Genomic DNA, 27,656 nt, shown 5'->3' on the forward strand with positions numbered 1-27,656 from the left:
TTAGGCCAGCAAGTGACATCTCCTGGTAGATTCCAAACTACAGATGAGGAACTTCAGCTTTCCTCCAGCCAAGTCTGAAGTGAATTCAACATATTGAAGGATGTGATGATACAGAAAAGTTAGACATTTAATAAGGAGTTCCTTTTCTTTTCATTTTGGAAAGAAAACATTTTTCCAGAAAAACTTGAAAGGTTATAATAGTGGTTTGAAATCAGTAACTCTCAATTTTTTCTTTGTGGTTATGGAAGAAATCATCAATTCCATTTCTCAATAGAACCTCATAAACACAATAGGTCAAATGCCAGAACAGGAATTAAACGGCTGTGTGATCCTCAAGGGAAGACATACTTTAACTATGAAGTATTCACACCAAACCATGAGAGCAGCGCACGAAAGAGAATGAACTAGAGTACGTGGTGTTCGTATTTTCTGTTTTGACAGCACTGTCTATCAAAATAACTACAATTTTCAAAGAAAAGACTACTTAATTTTTACTATATTGCTTTTCTGTCTGGAAGGAACTATAAAGAATAAGTTCACTAAGTTTTGGGTTGAGTTTTAGTTGATTTAACTTGTTTCAGCACAGTTAAATGTTTCAACATGGCATCTTTTAGTCTTCTTTTTGTGAAATTTTGTTAGCTTACCATCTGTTTTGGTGATACTGTAATGGTAGATACCTTTCATTATACATTTCTCAAAACCCATAAAATGTACAAGAGTCAACTCTAATGTAAACTGTAGACTTTAGTTAATAATGTATCAATATTGTTTTATCAATTATAATAAATGTACTGCACTAATGCAAGATGTTAAAAATAGGGGAAACTGTAAGGTAAGGTAGGAGAGGGTGTGGGTGGAATTTTCCATACTTTCCACTTACATTTTCTATAGACCTAAAACTGCTCTAAAAATGAAAGTCTATTAACTTTTTAAAAATCAATTAATTGTTAAAAAATAGTCTATTAGTTTAAAAATCTGTTTTGTAAATTTTATTTTAAAAAAACCCAACAGCATTAAAATTGTGTTTTATATCAGGCTTTTGGGAACTGAGCCTCATTGCTCATTGCCCTTCCTTGCTGCAAGATAATTGCCCAAGATGAAGTGGAATGAGGACAGAACTTCCTTCCTTGTCCAAGCCTGGCCACTGAGCACTCTCATCCAAGCTCCTGGAAAATAGAATTGGAGTACTGCAAATAGTGGACCTCATACTGCATTGTATTTTGTGTTTTCTTCATTTCAGCAATTTTATATGCTTTTATGTTTTACTCTCACAAAATTACTTTTGAAGAACTATGTCCTATAATTTTTGTAATACATTTTACATGATAGGTAGAATTTAGGTTTCTAATTAATGGTATATAATACTAGCTAAAGAAACAGTAACTTATGATGAGAGAGAGAGAGCTTTTTCTTGGTCTTTATGCAACAGCAAACAAGTTATTAGGCTGAAATACAGTAAGCATGTTTTCTCAGTGGCATTGTATTCACTCTGTTATTTTATATATATAAATTATATATATTATATAGTTTTTTAATATATATATATATAAAAGTCTCAGTTTTAGTCTCTGAATCAATGGGAGATTTTTCAACATAGAAGCTTCTTGGCTGGTTGTCACAGAGGAATCTCTAGGATAGTTAAACCCTCATCAGTCAGAGGAGGGCTCAGAGCAGGGCTTCATAGTAGATGCCCTGAGAGGAGCTAGACAATCTTAAGAAAGTTTTCAATGATCCTGTATTCAGAGGATATACTGTCCAGCTCCAAGGCTAGAGCCTACATTTATGACAAAGGTTCAGCATATACCCAAAGCAGCTAATAGTAAGTGCAACTGAATTCAAGAGTAATCTAGAGTTGAAGAGTGCTGAATACTTACAGAGTTAGGAGGCACAGAATGAAGTAGTGAATTCATGAGCTCTGGAGTCCACAGAAACTCAGGTTCTACACCAAGCTGTGTAAACTTGGGCAGGTTACTTCACTTCTTTGGGTCTCAAATCCCACATCTGTAGACTAAGGAAAGTTGAGGTCATGTCTCTCAAAAGCCAGGTAAAGTACAGTAAGTGAGGGTTGTATTGCAGTTGTTAAGAGTAGTAGTGGCAGTAGCAGCAGTAGGTACATCCTGAAAAAGGTACACATTTCCAAGAAGTTGAGACATAGCTCAGTGGAAAGTAAGGAGGCTGGCTTTCAAGGTGGAAGCTTGTATTTCCAAGGTAGTAGGAAGGAACAAGTCACATTTTGAGGTAAGACTAAGAAAGGGAATTTCATTTGAGGAATTTATATGAAGTACAGTTGATCCAGTGTTCTCATGTAAGGAATGCTATCCGAAGGTTTAGTAAAGCAGTGTGAAAGGTGAAAAGAGAATTGGTTCAAGAATCAGAAGACCTGAAGTCTAAACTAGGCTTTACTTTCTGAGTCCTAATTCTTCTCCTGGCTAGCTGTGTGACTCTGGGCAAGGCAAATCCTCTCTGGGACTCAAGTCATTCGTCCATGAGATAGGATGTATGGTCTCTGAGAGTCACTCAAGCCCTATGGCAAATATGAATCTACATGCTTGGGCAGAAAAGTGGCATGATTAAAACATTAAAGCAATTGCTCTACAAGTTCTGCATAGAATTGATTGAAGTGAAAAATAGAAGAGGATTGAAAAGAAGTTACATTTACAAAGTAATCTCATGGTGACACAACAGAAAGGACTGGATGTCTAAACTTGGTGCAGAAGGGATATTAGAGGCCCATGAATTGAGAGAATGGCAATGACATGAAAAGAGCTGAAACACAGAGTAATTATTTGTAGAGGAAAGGGAACATGATAAGCTTATTTTTCAAAGATGTTAAGTGTCAGGACATGGCAGGGTATCTTTAATATTGATGAATGACCAAGAAATTACATTTAGTAGTTTGATATAAGTAGGATAGATGTTATACATTTTTATTACCAATTTATTGTATTGAAGATTTTTTTTAAAAACTGATAAAATTCATATAAGAATATAAAGGTCCAAGGATAGCCAAGACAAATTTGAAGAAGTGAAATAAAAAGGATGGATTTGCTCCATTAGATATCATGAATTCGTGTACTACTTTATCAACTAAAATAATGTGGTGTTAGGAGAGGGTCAACACATTCACAAATGGATTCACAGAACCTGCTCTTACATCAGACCTCAGTGAATGCAGACATGACCTTAAAAGCCAGTGGGTGTTGAAAGTAGCTTTGCTATCCATATGGAAAATAATGTAATTAGAACCCTAACTCATGTCATACTCCAAAATAAATCCCAAATGAATTAAAGATGCAAATGTGAACACACAACAAATATATTTTTATAATTTGGGGATGGAAGAATTTCTTAAACCAAACCCAGAAAGCATAAATCTTAAAGGGAAAGATTGATCAATTTGATTACATCATTGTTGGTGAGAGCAATAAATTTCGAGAGCATTTGGTAGTATACAGTGAAGATGAAGATGCATATTCTAGATCCAGAAACTCTATTTCTTGTTAGAGACATTAAAGAAGTTTGAACATTTATGCATAAGGAGACATGCTGCACAGTACAGCTGTAAAAAATTGGATGCAACCTAAATGCATATCATTAAAATAATGGATAACTAAACAATAATGGAGTAGGATAAGTCAATAATAATGGAATGTTCCATATCTGTTAAATTTTAAAAATCTTAATCCACATGTATTGATATGGATAGATCTTAAAAATAAAATATTGAATGAAAATAAGATGTAGAAAATAAAATTCTCACAAAAAAAACTATTTACCAATTAGGGATTCATAGAAATATAGTAAAAATATAGACAATAAATGGTCAGAATATACTCCTACTTCAGGATAGAAGTTATTTTAGAGAGGGAGAAGGAAAAATAGTACCAGGGAAGAGATTAAACATTCTTCAACTCTAAGTACAGGTTTAATTTTTTTAATTAATAAAGAAAATTTGTTCACATATTAGAATTCTGAATGGTATATAATACACATTTGTTATATTATTGTTGATGCTTTTCTATATCTTTGAAATATTTCAAGATAAAAAATTAGCATTAGTAGCATGCTTTTTTCACTCCAGGAATTTAAATATTATCTGTATAATTGTTTGAATTTTAAGGTATCATTATTACTGTTTTGGAAGTGTTTGAAAATTTTACCTCAAATTTTCAGAATTTTTTTTGTTTTAGTTCTTCATTTCCTCAAATTGTTGTATAAAAGTTATATATGAAAGAAAACACTATAAAACACTGATGTTACAAAGCATTCTTGATTTATAAAGAAATTCACTGCATGGCTCCACTTCAATTTTGATCATTAATTACTAGATAGACAAGGAAAAATGAAAGCTGGAGTCCAGGGACCATTACCAATGGGAAGTATAATATGTTAGTGGGTTAATAAAATTCGATTCACTAAAATTTGCTCCCTAATACCTTTCAAACACGGAAGTGCTCTGTAAAATGAGATATACCAGTAAATTCCACAGTGTAATTCAGGCTCTTGGGACTTTAGACCCCTTTGATCTTGTCACAAATTGGCTCCTGGAAACCAGAAGGCCTCCAGGACTCAAGTCTCCAGGGACCTTACCCCTGCAGCATCTCAAAACAAATAAAGTGGCTGAGACAGACGCTGAACCCAGACAGAATGGCAACCATTTCACAAAATTAACGCCAAATGATATGAACAGACAATTCTCCACATGTAATTATGGCTTTTGTTAGTTTTCCCCCATGAAAGCATTCTGTTGCTTTGGCTTAAATGCAACAGATAGAGGTATTCAGCCCGGGCTGGCCATATTTCCGATCCATATTTCAATAGATTATCCTGAACTGGCCTCCTGGAAGCAGTTATGCTGACCAGTTTTGAAAACCTCTTTGTCAGCCCTCACCCTTACCTGCTAACACCCGCCGTAATGGATGAAAGCAGGGGGTGATGATAATCACTGTCTGCTGCCCAGTCCAGAGTGAGCTGCCTGAGTCTGCACAACAGTCCGTCTGGAGAAAAAAAAAAAAAGGAAATAAAGGGTGTAATTCAGTGAATACTTGGAAACCAAGCTCGAGGGTTTCTTTTTCCTTTTAAAGGAGTAGTGATATCAGAAGCAGGATTATGAAAAAGAAAGAGTTAGTAAAAATAGAATCTTTGTGAATTAGAATAGTGAGGCCATTTCAAATTGAATTACACAGGATCATGGCAATTAGAATTGGAAAAGATCTTTCAGTCTTTCTCTGTCAAAGCATGATTACTCCCAATGGAATATTCTTCCAGGCTTAGTCCAGTCCAATTTTGAATGATTCAAGTGATCGAGCCTCCTCGACTTCTCTTGGGATATCATTTCAGAGTCTGAAATAGCTAATTGCTAGGAGATCCCCCCTCCTATTTTTCTTTGCCTTATTTATGTTTTGTATTTCCCCAACTTACCTTAAAACCAGTTGACTTTAATTTTAGCTGCGTATGATCTACATAAAATGACTAAGCCCAGCTGAGGCTGGGTCATTATGGCTAGGTTCATGTCTCTCACTCTCTTTCACACACACATACACACACACATATGAATATATGCATATGCATACAACAAACATACATATATTCACACATGTACTCACATGCATACACACACAATTAGAAAATGTTATGCAGCCACAATGTGACTTTTTTAAGAAAAATTTTTATGAGAAAAATAAATAAAGGCCCCTAACTTTTAGGTCATTCATTCATTTTTTAAAAATCACAAAAACATCAATAACCTGCCTTAAAACTGACAGAAGCAACAGAGAAAACCTAAATGTTATTTTGCCTGTGAATATTTTTTTAACATGAATAAAATAATATGATCTTTTAATATAGTATTGTATTAACTATAATCTATTTACCATATTTAGCATAAATAATATAGATATAAAATAGGTACTAATACCATAATTGTATTCATAAAAATATTTTATTCAAACTTTTTAAATCCATTAAAACAACACTGACTCACATGTATATATAATTCTATGGATGGACTTGTTCTTACACTGAATATGATTTGAGCTTTGAGTAAGTTCAAGAGCCTGTGGGAACAGCTTGAGGTATTCAAGGTTAATGGAGGTTGCTTAAGGGTATTTAAATTTGATCAAAGAATTTATATAGCTTTCCATGTCTTTTCCAAAGAGCTGCCCCAAAGTATTTTTCACACCTGTCAATCAACCAGCCAATATCCAATCAGGTAGGAATGTGAGTACTCTGGAAAACAGAGAAAAATGTAAACAAATGATTTTAGCTTTCTTCAAAATATGAAATTCACTGTTTTCATGGGCATGATTTTTTATGTCATTCATTCATAAAATTTAATCTGGAACAAACCTTAGAGACCATGTAGCTCAGTGATTTTACAGTCATGGTCTGGAATAATTATAAAAAGAGTCTTTGCAGCAATTTAAACTTTTGAATTTGTCAGTTGAATAAATTTTCATTAAATATGTGTATTGAACATGTTTTTACATTAAATTTCTTTATAAATTTTCTCAAAATTATAGGAAAGGAATTTAAAAGAACAAAAGAAATGTGAGAGGAGATACTAAAGATACACACTTATACATTTTTTGGAAGATAAAAGCAAATGGAATGGTAAATAAATAAGCTGAATGAAAGAGCTGATAATACCTAACAATTTTGGAACATTCATTATGTGCTAAGCATTATTACAAAAGCTTCACATAATTTATTTTAGTTAATCTTACAATAATACTGTGAGGTTAGTAACATTATCTCCATTTAACAGGTGATGAAACTGAAGCAGAGTGAGTTCGCAAGAAAGCTGTTAAGTGGTAGACCTGGTAAGTAAATCTGGAGAATCTAACTCTCAGTCTATACAAAGGGGAATATCAATGACAAACAAGCTAAATGGCCCCTCCAAAACTTGAAAAGGCTCAGTAATTGGGGGCACTTTCACTAGAAGGTAGAAGGAGTGACTGACAGGACTAAAACAGAGTGATTACGTGAAAGACCAGAAAGAAAACACAGGCTGCTAGCTCCCCTTTACCCCTTCAAGTGGGGCAGAGGATTGGAAGGTTCTTTATGGCAAAAACTGAATCTCCTTAAAACAGTACTTACACTGACATCATGAGTTCCTATATAAAAGCCAGCGAATAACTGAAGCCCACAAAGTGTTGCCTAACTGTCTACACATCCTATCTATGTACAGAGAACTTCCAGTTAGATTTTACAGCATCACTCTTGATGTCTATTTCTGTGGACCACTTTATCTCTTGATAATAGGTTGCTTTTCCCTTGCTTTTTTGTGTCTTATTATCTTTGACTGAATGCTAGGTAGTGTGTGCAGAAGACCAATGGAGACTGAGGAAAACATCATTTGAATATGTATGTGAAAAAAGTAAACCTTTACCTCTATCTCATAAGATATACAAAATCACACATCCATCCAGTTAAAGATGGATCATACACCTAATCATAAAAAAATTAAGTGTTGAGAAGAATTTATAGGAGAATATATCCATGATCCTATAGTAGAAAAAAATTTCCTAAAGGGCATGAAAAGCACTAACCAAAAAAAAAGTAAATGGATATGTTGAACTACATTAAAATTAAGGAACTTGGTTCATCACAAGATATTATTAACACAATAAAAACTAAAGGCACAAATAGGATGGATATATTTGTAGTAAATATCTGATGTCTGACAAAACGCTAATGAGATCATATAAAGAACTCCTTCAAATAAGTAAAAGACAACCTAATTTGTAAAAATGAGTGAGAGACTTGAAAACAAATATCACAAAAGAGTATACGGAAATGTCCAAAAACATAGGAAAATGCACTTAACATTAGTCATCAGGGATACAACTGAAATGACAATGGGATGTCACCATAAAACCACCATAATGGCTTAAACGGAAAAAACTGACGACATCAAGTGTTGGGGAAGATCTGGAGTAATTTGAACTCTTATACATTGTTACCTGGTGTGAGCATAAATTGATGCAACTACTTTGGAAAACTATTCATCAGTGTCTACCGAATCTAACACATACCTACCACACAACTCAGGAATTCTAGTCATAGGTATTTACTCAAGAGAATCTAGTACATGTGTCTACCAAAACATGGTAAAAGAATGTTCATAGTATTTTTTTCATAATAGCCTCAGATTGAAAATTATCAAAATATCAATGGGAAAATGGATAAAGTATAATATGTATACACAGTTGAATAATTATACAATAGTTATTAAATTAATAGCAATTATAATAATAGTAATTGTAATCATAATTACAATTTTTAAAAAAGAATTAACTATACTACATGTAACAACATGGATAAATCGCATGGGCGACATTTTTGGTAAAAACTAGTTACAAAAACATGTATATTTTATGTTTTGTTTATATGAAGTTTAAGTATAGCCCAAAATATCTATGGTATTATTAGTTAGGATAGTGATTACCTCTGGAGGTTATTATCTGGCGTGGTGGAAATATTCTATATTTTGATTGGATATTGTTATATAAGTTTATACATATGTAAAAATTTATCAAATTGTTCATTTAAGATCATTGCCCATTAATGAATATACACTACTTACTCCTTAATGAAAAATGTTAGAAGTTCTTTTAAAAAAAATAATCAGCTAAGGTCATCACACATTTGAGGAAACCTCTAAAACAGAACACAAACAAAACAAATTAATTTTCTCAGAGAGTCAAGAGGCTATATATATGACATCTATGAAATAGAGAAATTTTTTTTTTTAAAGATGGAGAACAAGCGATAGTTCTTTAAAAAAGGATAAATAAAATGTAAACACTTCATAGAAAATGAAGTTTAAAAAGTCATCTAGAAAGCAGAAAAAAATATTGGGAGATAGTCAATAAAAAATTAGATTTTTAAAAAATTTAGTCTCTCCAGGCAAACATGTTTATCACAGGCCACATTAGTCCTTGCCCCTGATGATTTCACTCTTTTAACCCTGCAAAGGACTTGAGCATATTATAACAAAACAAGGCTGCTGAGTGCTGCAATACTATCTATCTGTTTTTTTGTCCATTTTTATCAACTCAGCCCAGTGTATATTCCCTTTTCTCTCTCTCTTTTTAAGATAGGGTCTTGCTCTGTCACCCAGGCTAGAGTGCAGTGACATGATCATGGCTCACTGCAGGCTTGACCTCCCAGGCTGAAGAGATCCTCCCACGTCAGCCTCCCAAGTAGCTGGGCCCACAGGCATGTGCCACTATGCCTGGCTAATTTCTTTTATTTTTTGTAGAGACTGGGACTTGCTATGTTGCTAGGCTGGTCTCAAACTCCTGGGCTCAAGCAATCCTCGTGCCTCAGCCTCCCAAAGTGCTGGGATTACAGGCATGAGCCACCACACCTGGCTAGTGTACATTTCTCTAGAGTAAAAGAACCACACACACACACACACACGTATATGTGTGTGTATGTGTATACATGCTATACATATATACATATAGTATCTATGTGTGTACATATACACACAGGTGTTTGTACATGTTTATACATATATACATATATACATGTGTATATATATGTTTCTATGTATATATGTATACATATACACATACTATATATAGTTATATATACACACATATGTGTGTATGTGTATATAACTATATATAACTATACACATACACATACATATATGTCTGTATATGTGTGTGTGTATATATATACATATATACACAGAGAGAGAGAGAGAGAGATTATTACAAGGAATTGGCTTATGTGATTATGGAGGCTGAGAAGTCCAGACCCAGGAGAACCTATAGTATAGTTCCATCTGAGTCTGAAGGTCTGAGAAGCAGGAGAGCTGATGGTGTAAGTTTGAATCCAAGTCCAAAGACAGACGAAAAACTATGTCCCAGCTGGAAAACTGTCAGAGAGAAAGAATTTTTCCTTACTCAGTCTTGTATTCTTTTCAAACCTTCAACTGATTGAATGAGGCCCACCCACACTGGGAGAGAGGGACAAATCTGCCTGATTAGGTCTACTGATTCAATTATTAATCTCATCCAGAAGCACCCTCATAGATACACCCAGAATAATGTTAGACTATATGTCTAGCACCTTATGGCCCAGTCAAGATGCCACATATAATCATTCGTCACACTTGGTAACAACTATTTCTTCACCTATAAATGGCGACTATAATTTTTTGAACAAAATTGAGAAAACACATTCATTAACTTTTACTTACTTTTATTTGGTAGATGAAGTTTCAAAAGACAGTCTATTTGAGGAAGAGCATGACAAATATGGTCCCTGGTTGTTAACAAATATAAAATGGTAAGAGAGGTAGGAATAGTTTGACCCAGACCTTTTGGTATGTCACAATACTTATTATCATTTAATCCTCTGTATTGATCCATTTAAAAATATTGCATGTTATCATTTCAGAATCATTTCTGCTTTTCTGTCATCTTAAATAAATCATGTAAATTATAAAATATTGGATAATATGGTAAGACACAGAGAGAAATATCAACCATAATTCTTGAGCACAGAGGTGATTACTATTGATAGTTAAGAATTCTGTGTTCTTTTTTTCCTGTCACCATATATACATTTTGGAGGACAAAATTGATATCATACATAAAAATTAAGTAAATGTTTTTCCTTTAATAATATATTGTGGATCTCCTCTTATATAGCTAGTGTAGATTTATAAAACCACTTTATTTTTTTTTTAGATAGAGTCTCATGGTCTCACCCAGGCTGGAGTGCAGTGGCATGATCTCACCTCACTGCAACCTCTGCCTCCTGGGTTCAAGCAATTCTCCTGCCTCAGCCTCCCGAGTAGCTGGGATTACAGGTGCATGCCACCATGCCCGGCTACTTTTGTATTTTTTCAGTAGAGATAGGTTTTGCCATGTTGGCCAGGTTGGTCTTGAACTCACAACCTCAGGTGATCCACCTGCCTCTGCCTCCCAAAATGCTGGGATTACAGGAGTGAGCCCCCGCGTCTGGCCATAAAATCACCCTTAATGCATAATATTTCATCATATAGATGCTCCATGATTTACTTGCCATTCTATTATTGTTAATCACTAAATTTGTTTCAATTTAAAACTTATGATGAATGATATAAAACATAATGATGTGAAATATTTGCACATTTTTTAAGTATTTGGCTCTTATTGCCAAATTGCCTTTACAAATGTTGTCAAAAATACATTTACACTAGGTGCTGCATAAAGTAGCTGTTTTACTGATCTGTAGTCAAGCAAGGAAATTATCATTTTTATAAAATCCTCAACAATCAAAAGGAAAAAAAGTGTAAATTGTTGGGTTTTAATTTTGAATTTCTGTGTTTCTGATATTGTTGAACATTTCTTCATATATTTATTGGCCATGTATGTCCTCCTCTTATGAATTGCCCATTCATGATATTTCCCAAGTTTCAATTGTGGTTTTTTCTCTGTTTTTTATTAATGTGTAAAAACTTAATAAATTAAGCATATCAAGACAAACAATTTTCAAACACTTTTCCTCTTTTGTTGTTGTTTTTGTTTGTTTAATAAATTATACATGTCAACATAAAGGAACATTTGTGAATGGAAAGATAAGTGAAAACACCGGGGTCAAAAGGCTTAACAGGGAGTGTATACTACTTTAAACATGGCTGTGTATGGAAAACATAGCCGAAGAGGTCATCTCTAAATCAAAAAGCAGAAGAAGTCTGGAAGAATTGTTCTTATAGTTAAAATGTATTTTTGGGAGTCTCTCCTACGTTTGTATTACATAAGCAAGGCATTAACGGTATAAAGTCTCTCCCAAAAACCTACTAAGAAGTCAATTCTTTGAACGACAATAGAAATTGTTCTTTTCAAGAATGAATATGTCTTTTGGCTAAACATGGATAAAAGCTTTTGCTCAATATGGCATAATAACTCCAGCAGGCTCACAGCAGCAAAACTAAGTCTGTCTCAAAGTGTCTTATTACAATAAAATCAAATTTAACCTCTTAAACCCAAGACATAAATCATTCACTTTTCTCTTCTTTCAAACAATTTGTGAGTATATTACCATAAATACTACCTGTCACAAGACTGATAGCTGTCAGTAGCTCAAAAACATGAATAAAATTGAAAATGCATTTGAATATGGGAACCATAATAGCATTTTGTAGAGAGGTGACAATAATAAGAGGCTATGGCAGACAAGGAAAAAAAAAAGAAACCCTCAGTAATAGTAAAATCTAGAAAACTTTCTTCAAATTAAATAAAATCCCAAATCAGTGTTACCAGAGTTTTATTTCCACCAAATATAACAGTCAATAAAATACTTATTGGCCCTCGGTAGTCTGTAGCAGTGATAAATTGAGTTCACTTTGTGAATTTTTATATTGAAAGTATATATCAAGTTGCAGGGCATAATTTCAAAACTGCACAATCTGAGTTTATGTTTCATTTCAAATGATACCTGAAACTCTCATTAATATTTCTCCAACAAGGTAAAAATTAATCTCTCCTGAATTTTAAAATACTTTTTTAAACCATCAGCTGAAATGAATAAATCCCAGTTATTTAAATAAATACAGACTTTTAAATGACCCAAGTCAATGTATTTTAGATAAAAGAAGTTTTTTCCAAATGTTTAAACTCAATTTGTATCTCTTCTGCGTTTTCTGATTTTAAAAACATAGTATTACGTGCAGCAACTTAGGGGAAGCTCAAGAACATTATGCTAAATAGAAAAGGCCAACCCATGGTTTATATACTTTATGGTTCCATTTGTACAACATCCTTGAAATGACAAAGAGATGGAGAAAAGATTAGTGGTTGTCAGGGGTCAGGGGTGGAGGTAGGTGTGACTAATAAAGGGATAGCATGACAGAGTTTCTTTGTGTTGCTTGAATACTTCTGTATCTTGATTGTGGTAGGAGTTATAGAAATCTATACATGAAATAAAATTGCATAGAATAACACACACACACAAACGCAAAGGTGCATTTAAAAACTGGTGAAAATTGAACAAAGTCTGTTGTCTATTGAATGTTTTGTACCCAGGTCAGTTTCCTGGTTTTGATATTGTGCTACAGCTATATAAGATGTCACCATTGGAAGAAACTGGTTGAAGGGTTCATGAGGCTCTGTGTATTAATTTTGCAACTTTCTATGTATCTATGATTATTTTTAAAAATGTTTTTTAAAGTATATAATATCCATTCAGTCAAACTTTCAAAGTCATATAGACAATTGTTAGAAAGAAAGCAAATTAGAGCTCTTAGCAGCCAAATTATTTGTCAAAAATCCATGCACTAACAAATTCATTTTATTTATCGGAGAATTCCTCAGGTTCTCATGAAATGCCTACTTGCTCTTCAAATGCATTTCTTTTGTACTTGATAATCTGGTTTCCACAACTATAACAGATACATTCATTCAATGCTCTACCTCAGGCTACATAAATCAGCAGCTCTGGGGTTAGAGGCAAAGGCACCGATTTAAAAACAAAACAAAACAAAACAAAACTGCTATCCCCAAGTGATCATGATATGCAGCCAGGATTGAAAACCATGGCTATAAATGGTAATCAAACCTACCAGAGAGGATGAGATCATCCAAAGAGATTGTATGGCAGTGGTACTAAACTTTGGCTGCATAAAGGAATCACCTGGAAACTCTAAAATACACTGATGTCTGGTTCCTCTCCCCAGAGAATCTGATTTACTGGTCTGGGGTGCAACCTGGGAATCAGGATTTGGAAAAGCTCCCCAGTGATTGTAGTAATCAATCAAGGTTGTCAACCACTGTTACACATATACAGAAAAAACAAATGTCGAAGTCAGAACCGTGAGGAATATTGACTTTAAATCACGAAAAGAGAAAGTCATAAAGAGAATCACAGAAATGTAGAAATAAGAGGAAAAAAGGACTAGAAAATGGCATTATATAAGCCAGAAGAAGCAAGAAGCAAGTATTTTAAGAAGTAGAAAACAGACAACAATATCAAATGCAACTAGGAAGTACAATAAGGTAACAACAGTAATCATAGCCATTAATTATAGTACTTACTACATTCAGGGAGTAGGTAGACACTTGACAAGCATTACTACATTACATTTTTACAACAAACTCATGAATTTCATGAGTAAATAATAAATAACAAACTGATTACTGTTTTCACTGGAGGTGAAAGACGACACGTAACTTCCCATGATGGCACATCTGGTTAAGGACATAATCAGATCTACAGCCTACAATCTGGACAGTGTTGAATTTAGCTCCACAGAGCTCTCAGCTTTAGATTTTTATTTTGCTTGTGTGGTATCTTTTGGGATGTGCTTCCAGTGCAACACTCCTCCCTTATTATCAGAAACTTTTCTCTTTATTTGCCCCTAATATTTATGTTCTAGTCAATTTGATTTTGATTCCTCCTAGTGTATCCTGAAAACTCATGAAGGGAGATTTGTCAAATATCCCTGAAATTCTGGAAGATGTAACCTGACACAGCACGGTGGAATCTTCCCAGGGCTGTGCAGTTTTTTGCATTTACTTACAATTTGAATCCTGTGAGGACTTACCTCACTTTTGCTGGTTGTTGTCAGATGCTTCCCCCAGGTAGCGTAGTGTCCCCTCTTTTGCGAGGTATGTGTTGATGATTTTTTTTTTTAATTTCCCTGGCTTGTACAATACGTTGGTAGACATCTTTTTTATTTCCCTACCAGCCCTACCACACAATTATTTATCTTGGTGCTTTGTGCATGTTCCCTTCTATTCTGGAATATGTAGGGATTTTTTTCCCCAGTTTTTTGAATACATCATCCATAATTTTCCCCCTACAATCCTAGTCTGCTTTGTTTTCAGGGGGAATTTTTGGGAGACTAAAAGACTCCACTGTCATATCTACTAAAGCTAAACAGTGTATAAGGCCTACACTATAAGCTAGCCCTCTCATTCCTAGATATATTCCCGATGAAAGTGCATACATATGTTTTTGAAATGTATTGTATGTAAATGGATATCCATAGCAACACTATTTGTGATAGCCCCACATTTGAAACAACCCAAATGTCATTTGTATAATGGACATATAAACCTTGGTATATTTACATAGTGAAATTCTATATAGCAATGAAAATGAATGAACCCTACAACTATCTTTAACAGCATAAATGTATCTCATAAATGTAACACTGAGAAAAAGAAGCCTGACAAAAGAGTAAATATTGTATGCTTCTATAATAACAAGTCCAAAGCTATTTGGAGACAAAATAGTAGTTACTTTTGTAAATGGAAGGAAAGAGTAGCACAGGAAGGGGCAAGAAAGCACAGGAAGGCTTTTGTGTCTCTGAGAATGTTTTCTTTCTTGATGTGGGGGCTGGTTAAATTGGTTTGTTTACTCTGCAAAAATTTATTCAGCTGTATGTTTATGATCTGTATACTTTTTTCCATGTATGTCAAATTATGATTAAAATTTTACATAAAATACGTACAAACTAGCAAAATGCACTGAAATGCTATATAATTTGCATGTTAATGAAATGAATCCAACTGTACATCAGCTAGAAAGAAAAAAGATACATTTAAAAAATTATCCTGTCACAGTGATAAGTCGCTATAAGCATATTACGTCTGCAATCAAAAGGAAGAGTTAGGCCTCTGTGTTGTTAGCCGTCGCATTCACCAGGATGTAAAAAAATACACGAAATGTAGCAGCTTTGCAACATGTTTTAGGACTACAATACTGAAAAATGTTTTTCACTTACTTTTAATAAATAAAAACATGACCTTCTTCCCTTAAACATTATCTAGAGACAATTCTAGATTTCCCCATAAAAGTAGGTCAGAAACTGGAAGTTTCTGGTCACTTATGTAAGATGCTTAGAAGTTGCCAGTCTGTCCAAAGAAGTAAAAAGCTGAACAAGCTGAAAAATCAATAATTCTTAGATTAATCAGGGAGATGAGGTCACAGGGCCTCAGACACAGAGAATCACAACTTACCTGAGACAGAGCCTCTGTGGGAAGCAGTGCTGGGGTAGGAAAACCTGAAGTGTCATCGATAAAATGCTGGAGTCTCAGTGTAGACAAGCCTCAGAGTTAAAAACTCCAGGAGGACCCAATCACAGGGAAGCCCCACACTTTTGTGAGTCCTACCACCTGGAGCTCTATTAGGTTCTCATGGCAAATATGGAAGAAAACTCCCCTGGTGCTTCCAGAGGGAAGGGGAAAAAAACATATATGAAACATACCAAAGCATTCTGTTCTTAACACAGCCTGCCCTCAGGAGAAAGTATTTTACTAGAGCCCAACCTTCTGGGGTATTCTCAGGGCCTAACCGACCTGGGTGAAGGGAGATACCCAGCTCCAGCTCCCTCTGGCCTTCTATGTGGGAGAAGGGAAATATCCAGCTCTAGCCCCTTCTAGCCATCCTGTCCCACCTAAGGGGTAAAAAACTGAGAGGCACTCAGAATTTCACAGTCCAAAGGCACAGACTCACCAAAAGATTGAAATATAATCATAGGACTATAGAACACTTCCTCTCCCCCAACACCTTGTTACTACATCACTAAAGTTTAGCTATCAATAAAAAATCATAAGACATACTAAAAAGGCAACAACAGCTTGAAGATAACGAACAAACATCAGAACTGGAGTCAGATATCGCAGAAATGTTGGAATTATCAGACCAGGAATTAAAGAACAACTATAATTAATATGCTTTAATTAAAAGAGATTTAATGGATTTAAGTAGACAACACACAACAACAGATAGATAATGTATGCAGAGAGATTTTAAAAATCAAGGAGAAATGCTAGACAAAAAAAGAAAATAACAAAAAGAAATGCTAAAGATTAAAAACACTAAAATAAATGAGTAACTTTGAGGGGCTCATTAGTAGACTGGACATGGCTGAGGAAAGATCTCTAAACAACAATAGAAACTTCTAAAAATGAAAAGCAAAGAGAAAAAAGACTGAATAAAGTCAGTACAGAATTCCAAGAATAGCCTGGTCACAGTGGCTCACATCTGTAAGGCCAGCACTTTGGGAAGTCAAGGCAGGTGGATCACAAGGTCAGGAATTCGAGACCAGACTGACCACTATGGTGAAACCCCATCTCTACTAAAAATACAAAAATTAGCCAGGTGTGGTGGTGCACACCTGTAACCCCAGCTACTCAGGAGGCTGAGGCAGAAGAATTACTTGAACCCAGGAGGCAGAGGTTTCAGTGAGCCTAGATTGTGCCACTGTACTCCAGCTTGGGTGACAGAGTGAGACTCTGTCTTAAAAAAAAAAAAAAGAATTCCAAGAATAAGTGGGACAGCTAAAACAGCATAACATACATGTAATGAGAATACCAGAAGGAGAAGAAAAAGAGGAAGGAAGAGAAACAATATTTGAAGCAGTAATGACTGAGGATTTCCCTCACATTAATGTCAGACACCAAGCCACAGATCCAGGAAGCTCAGAGAACACTGAGTAGAATAAATGCCAAAAACTCCTACACCTAGTTATATTATATTCAAACTTTGAGAAATAAAAAAAAAAAATTTTTTAATTTTGAAAGAAAGCAGAAGTAGAAAACACTTTATCTGCAGAGGAGAAAGATCAAAATTCTGTCTGACTTCTCAAAAACTATGCAAGCAAGAAGAGAATGGAGTGAAATATTTAAAGTATTGAGAGAAAAAAATCACCAACTTAGAATCCTGTACTCTGTGAAGTAATTTTTCACAAGGGAAGGAGAAATAAAGATTTTCTCAAACAAAAATGGAAGAATGTGACGCCAGTAGACCTGCCTTGTGAGAAATGTTAAAAGAAGTTCTTCAGAGAAAAGGACAATGATATAGTTCAGAAACTTGGATCTACATTTAAAAAAAGAACAGTGTCGAAAGAATAAGTGAAGGTAAAATAAAAACCTTATTTTTCTTATTCTTAACTGATCTAACCGATAAAAGTTTGTTCAAAATAATAAAAACAATGTAATCGATTACATACGTCTATATAAAATATTTATGTTATATATACATTTGCTTATGCATACATGAAATGAATGACAGAGTGATTCAAGGGATAGGAGAGACTATTTTGTTACTACAAGGTACTTGTACTAGCCATGAAGTAGCACATTGTTATTTGTTAATGAACTTGAATTAGTTGTAAATGTATAGTGCAAACTCTAGGGCAACCACTGAAACAAGTTTTAAAACTGTATAACTTATATGGTAAGAAAAGAGAGAAAACTAAATAATATAAAGTGCTTAATTAAAACCACAAAAGGCAAGGAAATTGTGGATGACAAAAACAAAAACAAAAAATAAAGGCAAAATAACTTGGAGAGGGCCAAGACGGCCAACTAGAAATAGCTGTGGGAGACTCCCACAGAGAAGAAGGTAAATGGCAAGTGAATTGTGCACCAGCAACTGAGGTATTCAGGTTCTCTCACTGGGACTGATTAGGCAGTTGGTGTGACCCATGGAGAGTAAGGAAAAGTAGGGTAGAGTAACAGCCTACCAGGGAGCTGCACAGGGCTCACCCCTAGCCAGGGGAGGTGGTGAGTGATTTTGCTACCTCATCCAGGAAATCACACTGTTTCCACAGATCTGTGCATCCTGAGGATCATGAGATCCCCTTCATGAGCCACACCACCAGGGCCTTGGGTCCCAAGCACAGAGCTGTGCAGATTCTTGGCAGCCACTCAGCTGGAGACTATCTAAGATGACAGAGTTTGGGTGGTTGGGGGCAGCCACTTTCACTGCAGCTGTCTGCTGCCTAAGATGACTATGCTCCCGGGGAGGGGGGGGTGGGTGGCAGCCATCACTGCAGCTGCCTGCTGCCTAAGATAACCAAGTTCCCAGGGGGAGGGGCAGTCATCATCACTGCAGCTTAAGAAGACTGAGCACCTGGGGGGAGGGTCAGCAGCTATCACTGCAGCTCCAGTCTGTCAGTTTTCCCTTGCCAGTGCCAGGGAGACTGGGCACTTCGGACCCAGGAGGAATTCCCCATAGCGCAGCACAGTGGCTGTGACAGATCATGGCCAGACAGCCTCTTTAGGCTAGACCCAGACCCATTGCTTCTCACCACGCAGGGCCTCCCTTTGGGAATTTCAGCAACTCCAGCCAGGGTTTACAGACAGAACTCTGATCTCCCTGGGACAGAGTCCCTAGGAGAAGGGGTGGCTGCAGTCGCTGCAGATCAGTGGACTTAGTCTTTCCCCCTGCTGACTCTGAAGAATCTGGGCATTCCAGATGAGTGAGATTCCCCGCAGTGCAATGCACCCCCTCCACCAAGGCGCAGCCAGAGTACTTCATTAAGCAGGTCCCTGATCCCATGCCTCCTCACTGAGTGACACTCTCCCCACAAGGGTCACCAGACACATACAGGAGCATTCCACTGACATCAGGTCGGTGCCCCTCTGGGACAGAGCTCTCAGAGGAAGGAGCAGGCAGCCATATTTGCTGTTCTGCAGCCTCCATTGGTGACAGGAAGGACCCAGGTGAATAGGGTCTGGAGTGCATCCCCAGCAAACTGCAGCAGCCCTACAGAAGAGGGGCCTGACTGTTAAAAGAAAAATAAACAAACAGAAAGCAACAACAACAACAACAGCATCTACAGAAAAGTCCCCTACCAAGACCCCATCCAAAGGTCAGCTACTCCAAAGATCAAAGCTAGATAAACCCACAAAGATGAGAAAGAATCAATGATAAAACACTGAAAACTCAAAAAGCCAGAATGCCTCTCCTTCTCCAAATGATTGCAAAACTCTCCAGGAAGGGCACAGAACTGGACGGAGGATGAGATAGATGAATTGATAGAAGTAGGCTTCAGAAGGTGAGTAATAACGAACTTTGCTGAGCTAAAGGAGCATGTTCTAACCCAACGTAAAGAAGCTAAGAACCATGATAAAACATTACTGGAGCTGTTAACCAGAATAAGTAGTTCAGAGAGGAGCATAAATGATCTGATGGAGCTGAAAAATGCAACACAAGAACTTAACAATGCAACCACAAGTATCAATAACTGAATAGACCAAGTGGAGGAAAGAATTTCAGAGCTTGAAGACTCTCTTGCTGAAATAAGACAGACAGACAAGATTAGATTTAAAAAAAAAAAAAAAAAAAAGAATAAAAAGGAAAGAACAAAACCTCCAAGAACTATGGGATTACATAACAAGACCAAACCTATGAATGATTGGGGCACCTGAAAGAGATGGAGAGAACACAACCAAGTTGGAAAACATACTTTGGGATATCATCCAGGAGAAATGTCCCAACCTAGCAAGACAGGCCAACATTCCAATTCAGGAAATTGAGAGAACCCCAGAAAGATACTTGATGGGAAGATCAACCCCAAGACACATAATCATCAGATTTTGTTAAGGTTGAAATGAAGGAAAAAAATGTTAAGGCAGCCAGAGAGAAAGGCCAGGTACCTACAAAAGGAAGCTGATCAGACTAACAGTAGACCTTTCAGCAGAAACCCTACATGCCAGAAGAGATTGGGGGCTAATATTCAACATTCTTAAAGAAAAGAATTTCCAACCAAAAATTTCATATCTGGCCAAACTAAGCTTCATAAGTGAGGAAGAAAAAAAATAAAATCCTTTCCAGACAAGCAAATGCTGAATGAATTTGTCACCACCAAGCTGCCTTGCAAAACTCCTGAAGGAAGCACTAAATATGTAAAGGAAAAAATGGTACCAGCCACTACAAAAACACACTGAAGTACAAAGACCAATGACACTATGAAGCAACTACATCAACAAGTCTGCAAAATAATCAGCTAGCATCATGATGACAGGATCAAATTCACACATAAAAATATTAACCTCAAATATAAATGGACTAAATGCCCCAATTAAAAGACACAGAATGGCAAGCTGAATAGAGTGAAGACCCACTGGTGTGCTGTATTCAAGAGTCCCCTCTCACATGCAAAGACACATATAGGCTCAAAATAAAGAAATGAAGGAAAATGTACCAAGCAAATGGAAAGCAGAAAAAAGCAGGGGTTGCAATCCTAGTTTCTGACAAAGGAGACTTTAATAAGCCAACAAAGATCAAAAAAGGCAAAGAAGAGCATTACATGATGGCAAAGGGTTCAATTGAACAAAGAAGAGCAAGCTATCCTAAATATATATGCTCCCAATACAGGAGCACCCAGATTCATAAAACAAGTTCTTAGAAACCTATGAAGAGACTTAGACTACCACACAATAAGAGTGGGAGAATTTAACACCCCACTGTCAATATTAGACAGATCATTGAGACAATAAATTAACAAGGATATTCAGGACTTGAATTCAGCTCTGGATCAAGTGGGCCTAATAGATATCTACAGAACTCTTCACTCAAAAACAACAGAACATACTTTCTTCTCAGCACCACATGGCACTTACCCAAAATCAATCACATAATTGGAAATAAAATACTCCTCAGCAAGTGCAAAATAACTGAAATCGTAACAAACAGTCTCTCAGACCACAGTACAATCAAATTAGAGCTCAAGATTAAGAAGCTCACTCAAAACCACACAATTACATGGAAATTGAACAACCTTCTCCTGAATGACTCCTGGGTAAATAATGAAATTAAAGCAGAAATCAAGAAGTTCTTTGAAACCAATGAGAACAGAGACAACATACCAGAATCTCTGGGATGCACTGTTTTAGCTGCACTAAAGCATTGTTAAGAGGGACATTTATAGCACTAAATGCCCACATCAAAAAGCTAGAAAGATCTCAAATCAACACCCTAACACCACAACTAAGAGAACTAGAGATCTAAAAGCAAACAAACCCCAAAGCTAGCAGAATACAACAAATAACCAAGATCAGAGTGGAACTGAAGGAGATAGAGACATGAAAAATCCTTCAAAAAATCAACAAATCCAGGAGCTATTTTTTTGAAAAATGAATAAAATAGATAGACTGCTAGCTAGAATAATAAAGAAAAGAGAGAAGAACCAAACAGGCACAATAAGAAATGATAAAGAGAGTATCACCACTGACTCTACGGAAATACAAACAACCATCAGATAATACTATAAACACCTCTATGCAAATAAACTAGGAGATCTAGAAGAAATGGATAAATTCCTGCACACATACACCCTCCCAAGACTGAACCAGGAAGAATTATTGTGTGGGAATCTGAATAGACCAATAACAAGTTCTGAAATTGAGGCAGCAATAAATAGCCTGCCAACCAAAAGACAGCCCAGGACCAGATGGATTTACAACTGAATTCTACCAGAGGTACAAAGAGGAGCTGGTACCATTTCTTCTGAACCTATTCTGAACAACTGAGAAGGAGGGACTCCTCCCTAACTCATTTTGTGAGGCTGGCATCATCCTGATACCAAAACCTGGCAGAGATACAACAAAATAGAAACCTCAGGCCAATATCCCGGATGAACATTGATGCAAAAATCCTCAATAAAATACTGGCAAACTGAATCGAGCAGCACATCAAAAAGCTTAACACATGCACACAGGGAGAGAAACAACACACACTGGGGCCTGTCGGGGTGTCAGAGGGAGGGAGACCATCAAGATAAACAGCTAATGCATGCAGGGCTAAACACCTAACTGTTGGGTGGATGGGTGTGGCAAACCATCGTGGCACACATTTATCTATGTAACAAACCTGCACATCCTGTGAACTTAAAATTAAGTTAAATTTAAAAAAGAAACAAATGAGGACAACAAATAGTATATCAAATATGATAGATATTAATTTAATATATAAATAATCATTTCTAATATCAATGGCCCAAATACACAATTAAAGAGATTGTCAGAATGGATTAAAAAAAAATGACCCAACTATGTGTTGTTCATAAGAAACCCACTTTAAATATAAAAATAAATATAGATTAAAAATAAATGATGGAGGAGAATATATCAGGCAAATAATGATCAAAAGAAAGCAGCAGTAATTATATTAATTTCAGACAGAGCAGACTTCACAACAAACAATGTTATCAAGAATAAAGAGAGGCATTAAAAAAGATAAACAGGTACAGATTTCAAGATGACATAACAATCCTTAATGTATATGGACCTAAAAAGAGTATCAAGCTATGTGAGGCAAGAACTGGTAGAACTATAGAAGAGAAATAGATGAATTCACTATTATAATTGGAGACTTCAACACCCCCTTACCAGAAATAAACAGATTCAGCAGGCAAAAACATCACTGAGGACATGCAGTTGAACTCAATACCGCCATCAATCAACTGGATATAATTGACGTCTATCAACCACTTCAACAGCAGAATACACATTTATCCCAAGAGCACATGGAACATTCACCAAGATAGACCACGTTCTGTGACATAAACACAACTTAAAAAAAAAAAAATGGAAATCCTACAATGTCTGCTCTCAGATCATAAGGAAATTTAGTTAGAAATTAATAACCGAAAGATAACTGAAAAATCTGAAAATACATGAAGATTAAATCACATACTTCTACGTAACATATGGATCAAGAAGAAATCTCAAGAGAAAATTTAAAATCTATTAAGCTAAATGAAAACAAAAGCACAACTTATCAAAATTTGTGGAATGTGGTGGAAGCAGTGTGTAGAGGGAAATTTATAGCATTAAAGGTAGCTATTAGAAAAGATGAAAGATTCAAAATGAATAACCTAAGTTTCTACCTTGGAAAACTAGCAAAAGAAGATCAAATAAAATCCAAAGTAAGCAGAAGAGAAGAACTAGTAAGAATTAGAGTCAAAATCAATGAAATTGAAACAGAAAATCAACAGAGAAAATCAACAAAACCAAAAGCTGGTTCTTTGAAAAGATCAATAAAATTGCCGCCGATGACGCGTGGGAGGAGCAGGAAGAGGCCGCCCCGCCGCCGCCTCGCGCCCACCGGCCCGCAGCCCAGGCCGCGGCCAACATGAACCAGCAGCAGCAGCAGCAGAAAGCGGGCAAGCAGCAGATGAGCGAGCCCAAGAACATGGAGATGGAAGCTGGAGATACAGACGACCCATCAAGAATTACCCAGAACACTGTGATCAATGGGAACGCGGCCCCGAGTGATGGACATAGCAACGCAGAGGAGGACAAGGAGGATGAAACCAGTGAGCGCTCCAAGGAGACCTTTCGGTTCACTGTGGAGCGCTTCAGCAGACTGAGTGAGTCGGTCCTTAGTCCTCCGTGTTTTGTGCGAAATCTGCCATGGAAGATTATGGTGTGCCACACTTTTATCCAGAGAGACCGCACCAAAAAAGTGTAGCATTCTTTCTCCAGAGCAATGCTGAATCTGACTCCACGTCACGGACTTGTCATACACAAGCAGTGCTGAAGATAATAAATTACGGAGATGATGAAAAATCGTTCAGTCGTCGTATTAGTCATTTGTTCTTCCATAAATAAAACGATTGGGGATTTTCCAATTTTATGGCCTAGAGTGAAGTGACTGATCCTAAGAAAGGATTTATGATGACAAAGTTACCATTGAAGTCTTTGTACAGGTGGATGCTCCCCATGAAGTTGCGTGGGATTCAAAGAAGCACACAGGCTATGTCAGCTTAAAGAATCAGGGAGTGACTTGTTACATGGACAGCCTGCTACAGACGTTATTTTTCACAAATCAGCTACGAAAGGCTGTGTACATGATGCCAACCGAGGGGGATGATTTGTCTAAAAGCGTCCCTTTAGCATTACAAAGAGTATTCTATGAATTACAGCACAGTGATAAACCCATAGAAACAAAAAAGCTAATGAAGTCATTTGGGTGGGAAATTTTAGACAGCATCATGCAACATGATGTTCAGCAGCTTTGTGGAGTGTTGCTTGATAATGTGGAAAATAACGTGAAAGGCACCTGTGTAGAGGACACCATACCCAGATGATTCTGACACAAAATGGTGTCCTATATCCAGTGTAAAGAAGTAGACCACCCGTCTGATAGAAGAGAAGATTATTATGATACCCAGCTAAATATCAAAGGAAAGAAAAATATATTTGAATCATTTGTGGATTATGTGGCAGTAGAACTGCTCAATAGGGACAATAAATAGGACGCTGGGGAACATGGCTTACAGGAAGCAGAGAAAGATGTGAAATTTCTAACATCACCACCAGTGTTACGTCTACAATTGATGAGATTTTTGTATGACCCTCAGATGGACCAAAATATCAAGATCAATGATAGGTTTGAATTCTCAGAGCAATCACCATTTAATGAATTTTTGTAAAAAAAAAAACAAAACACAGATCCTAAGGACCCTGCAAATTATATTCTTCATGCAGTCCTGGTTCATAGTGGAGATAATCATGGTAAACATTATGTGCTTTATCTAAACCCAAAGGGGACGGCAAATGGTGTAAATTTGATGACGATATGGTGTCAAGGTGTACTAAAAAGGAAGCAATTGAGCACAGTTATGGGGGTCATGATGACAACCTGTCTGTCCGACACTGCACTAATGCTTACATGTTAGTCTGTATCAGGGAACTAAAACTGAGTGAAGTTTTACAGGCAGTCACCGACCATGACATTCCTCAGCAGTTGGTGGAACAATTACAAGAAGAGAAAAGGATTGAGGCTCAGAAGTGGAAGGAATGGCAGAAAGCCCATCTCTATAGGCAAGCACAGATAGCTGCAGAGGACAAGTTTTGTGACGGCAATAAAGCAATGATTGAGGTCAGTAATAATGAAAACTCTTGGACAATATTCCTAGAAACAGTCGATCCTGAGCTTGCTGCTAGTGGAGCGACCTTACCCAAGTGTGATAAAGATTGTGATGTAATGTTGTTTTTGGAGATGTATGATCCCAAAACGCGGAGCTTGAATTACTGTGGGCATATCTACACACCAATAATCCTGTAAAATACGTGCCTTGCTCCCAGTTATGTGTAACAGAGCAGGATTTACTCAAGATACTAGCCTTATCCTCTATGAGAAAGTTAAACCAAATTTAACGGAGAGAATTCAGGACTAAGACGTGTCTCTTGATAAAACCCCTGATGAACGAATGGATGGTGACATCATAGTATTTCAGAAGGATGACCCTGAAAAATGGTAACACTGAATTACCCACCGAAAAGGAGTATTTCCGAGACCTCTACCACCGCGCTGATGTTATTTTCTGTGATAAAACAATCCCTAATGATCCCGGATTTGTGGTTACATCATCAAATAAAATGAATTATCTTCACATTGCAAAGACCGTTGCACAGAGGCCCAACCCAGATCCAATGTTGCTCCAGTTTTTCAAGTCTCAAGGTTATAGGGATGATCCAGATAATCCTCTTAGACATAATTATGAAGGTACTTTAAGAGATCTTCTACAATTCTTCAAGCCTAGACAACCTAAGAAACTTTACTATCAGCATCTTAAGATGAAAATCACAGACTGTGAGAACAGGTGAAGTTTTAAATGTACATAGTTAAACAGCCAATTTAGGGAAGAAGAAATAACACTATAACCAGACAAGCATGGGTGTGTCTGGGACCTGTCAGAAGAATGTAAAAAGTCCGTGGAGCTTGGGGAGAAAGCAGCAGGGAAACTTAGGCTTCTAGAAATTGTAAGCTACAAAATCATTCGTGTCCATCAAGAAGATGAACTATTAGAATGTTTATCTCTGGCAACGAGCCGGACATTGTGAATAGAGGAAATCCCTTTGGACCAGATGGACACAGACAAAGAGAATGAGATGCTTGTCACAGTGGCACATTTCCACAAAGAGGTCTTCAGAACGTTCGGAATCCCATTTTTTCTGAGAATACACCAAGGTGAGCATTTCTGAGAAGTGACAAAGTGAATCCAGAGCCTGCTGGACATCCAGGAGAAGGAGTACGAGAAGTTCAAGTTTGCAGTTGTAATGATGGGACGACACCAGTACATAAATGAAGATGAATATGAAGTAAATTTGAAAGACTTTGAGCCACTGCCCAGTAACATGTCTTATCCTTGGCCTTGGCTAGGGCTTGACCACTTCAACAAAGCCCCAAAGAGGAGTCGCTACAATGACCTTGAAAAGGCCATTAAAATCCCCCAAGCTGGTGTGTTCAAGGCGAGGACAGTGCGTGGGGGCCCCCTAACAGCCTAGAACTTTGGTGCAAGCACCCTCTAGTCAAAGTCTTCAGCAAGAGGATTTGCTGCTGGGTTTTTGTGGGTTTTTTTGTTTTGTTTTGTTTTGTTTTTTGTTTTTTCTGTGTGTGAGACGGAGTCTAGCTCTGTCATCCAGACTGGAGTGAGGTGGCACGATCTTGGCTCACTGCAAGCTCCGCCTCGCGGGTTCACGCCATTCTCCTGCCTCAGCCTCCTGAGTAGCTGGGACTACAGGCGCCGGCCACCACGTCCAGCCAAGTTTTTATATTTTTAATAGAGACGGGGTTTCACAGTATTAGCCAGGATGGTCTTGATCTCCTGACCTTGTGATCCGCCCGCCTCGGCCTCCCAAAGTGCTGGAATCACAGGCGTGAGCCACTGCGCCCAGCTCGCTGCTGGTTTTAATTTTATTTTGTTGAGGCTGTTCAGTTTGGCTTCTCTGTATCTATTGACTGCCTTTTTGAGCAAAATGAAGGTGTTTTTATAAAGCTTGGATGCCAATGAGAGTTTTTTTATGGTAACCACAGTGCAAGGCAACTGTCAACGCAATGGGGGAGAAGAGGTTAGCGGATCGCGAGTCCCTGACTCAAGGTCTCTGGACTGTCCCTGGTGGGCACGAATG

The 27,656-nt window shown here is 36.9% G+C and overlaps 1 pseudogene across 1 annotated transcript; it reads left to right on the forward strand.

Moving 5' to 3' along the window:
* Nucleotides 1-23,871: 23,871 nt before the first annotated feature.
* On the forward strand, nucleotides 23,872-27,078 carry LOC105528797 (annotated as a pseudogene). The gene has a single exon (XR_001004412.1). The product of XR_001004412.1 is annotated as a ubiquitin carboxyl-terminal hydrolase 7 pseudogene (transcript).
* Nucleotides 27,079-27,656: the final 578 nt, after the last annotated feature.

The sequence above is a fragment of the Mandrillus leucophaeus genome, unplaced genomic scaffold (assembly GCF_000951045.1).
Source record: "Mandrillus leucophaeus isolate KB7577 unplaced genomic scaffold, Mleu.le_1.0 Scaffold733, whole genome shotgun sequence".
Taxonomy (NCBI): Eukaryota; Metazoa; Chordata; class Mammalia; order Primates; family Cercopithecidae; genus Mandrillus; species Mandrillus leucophaeus.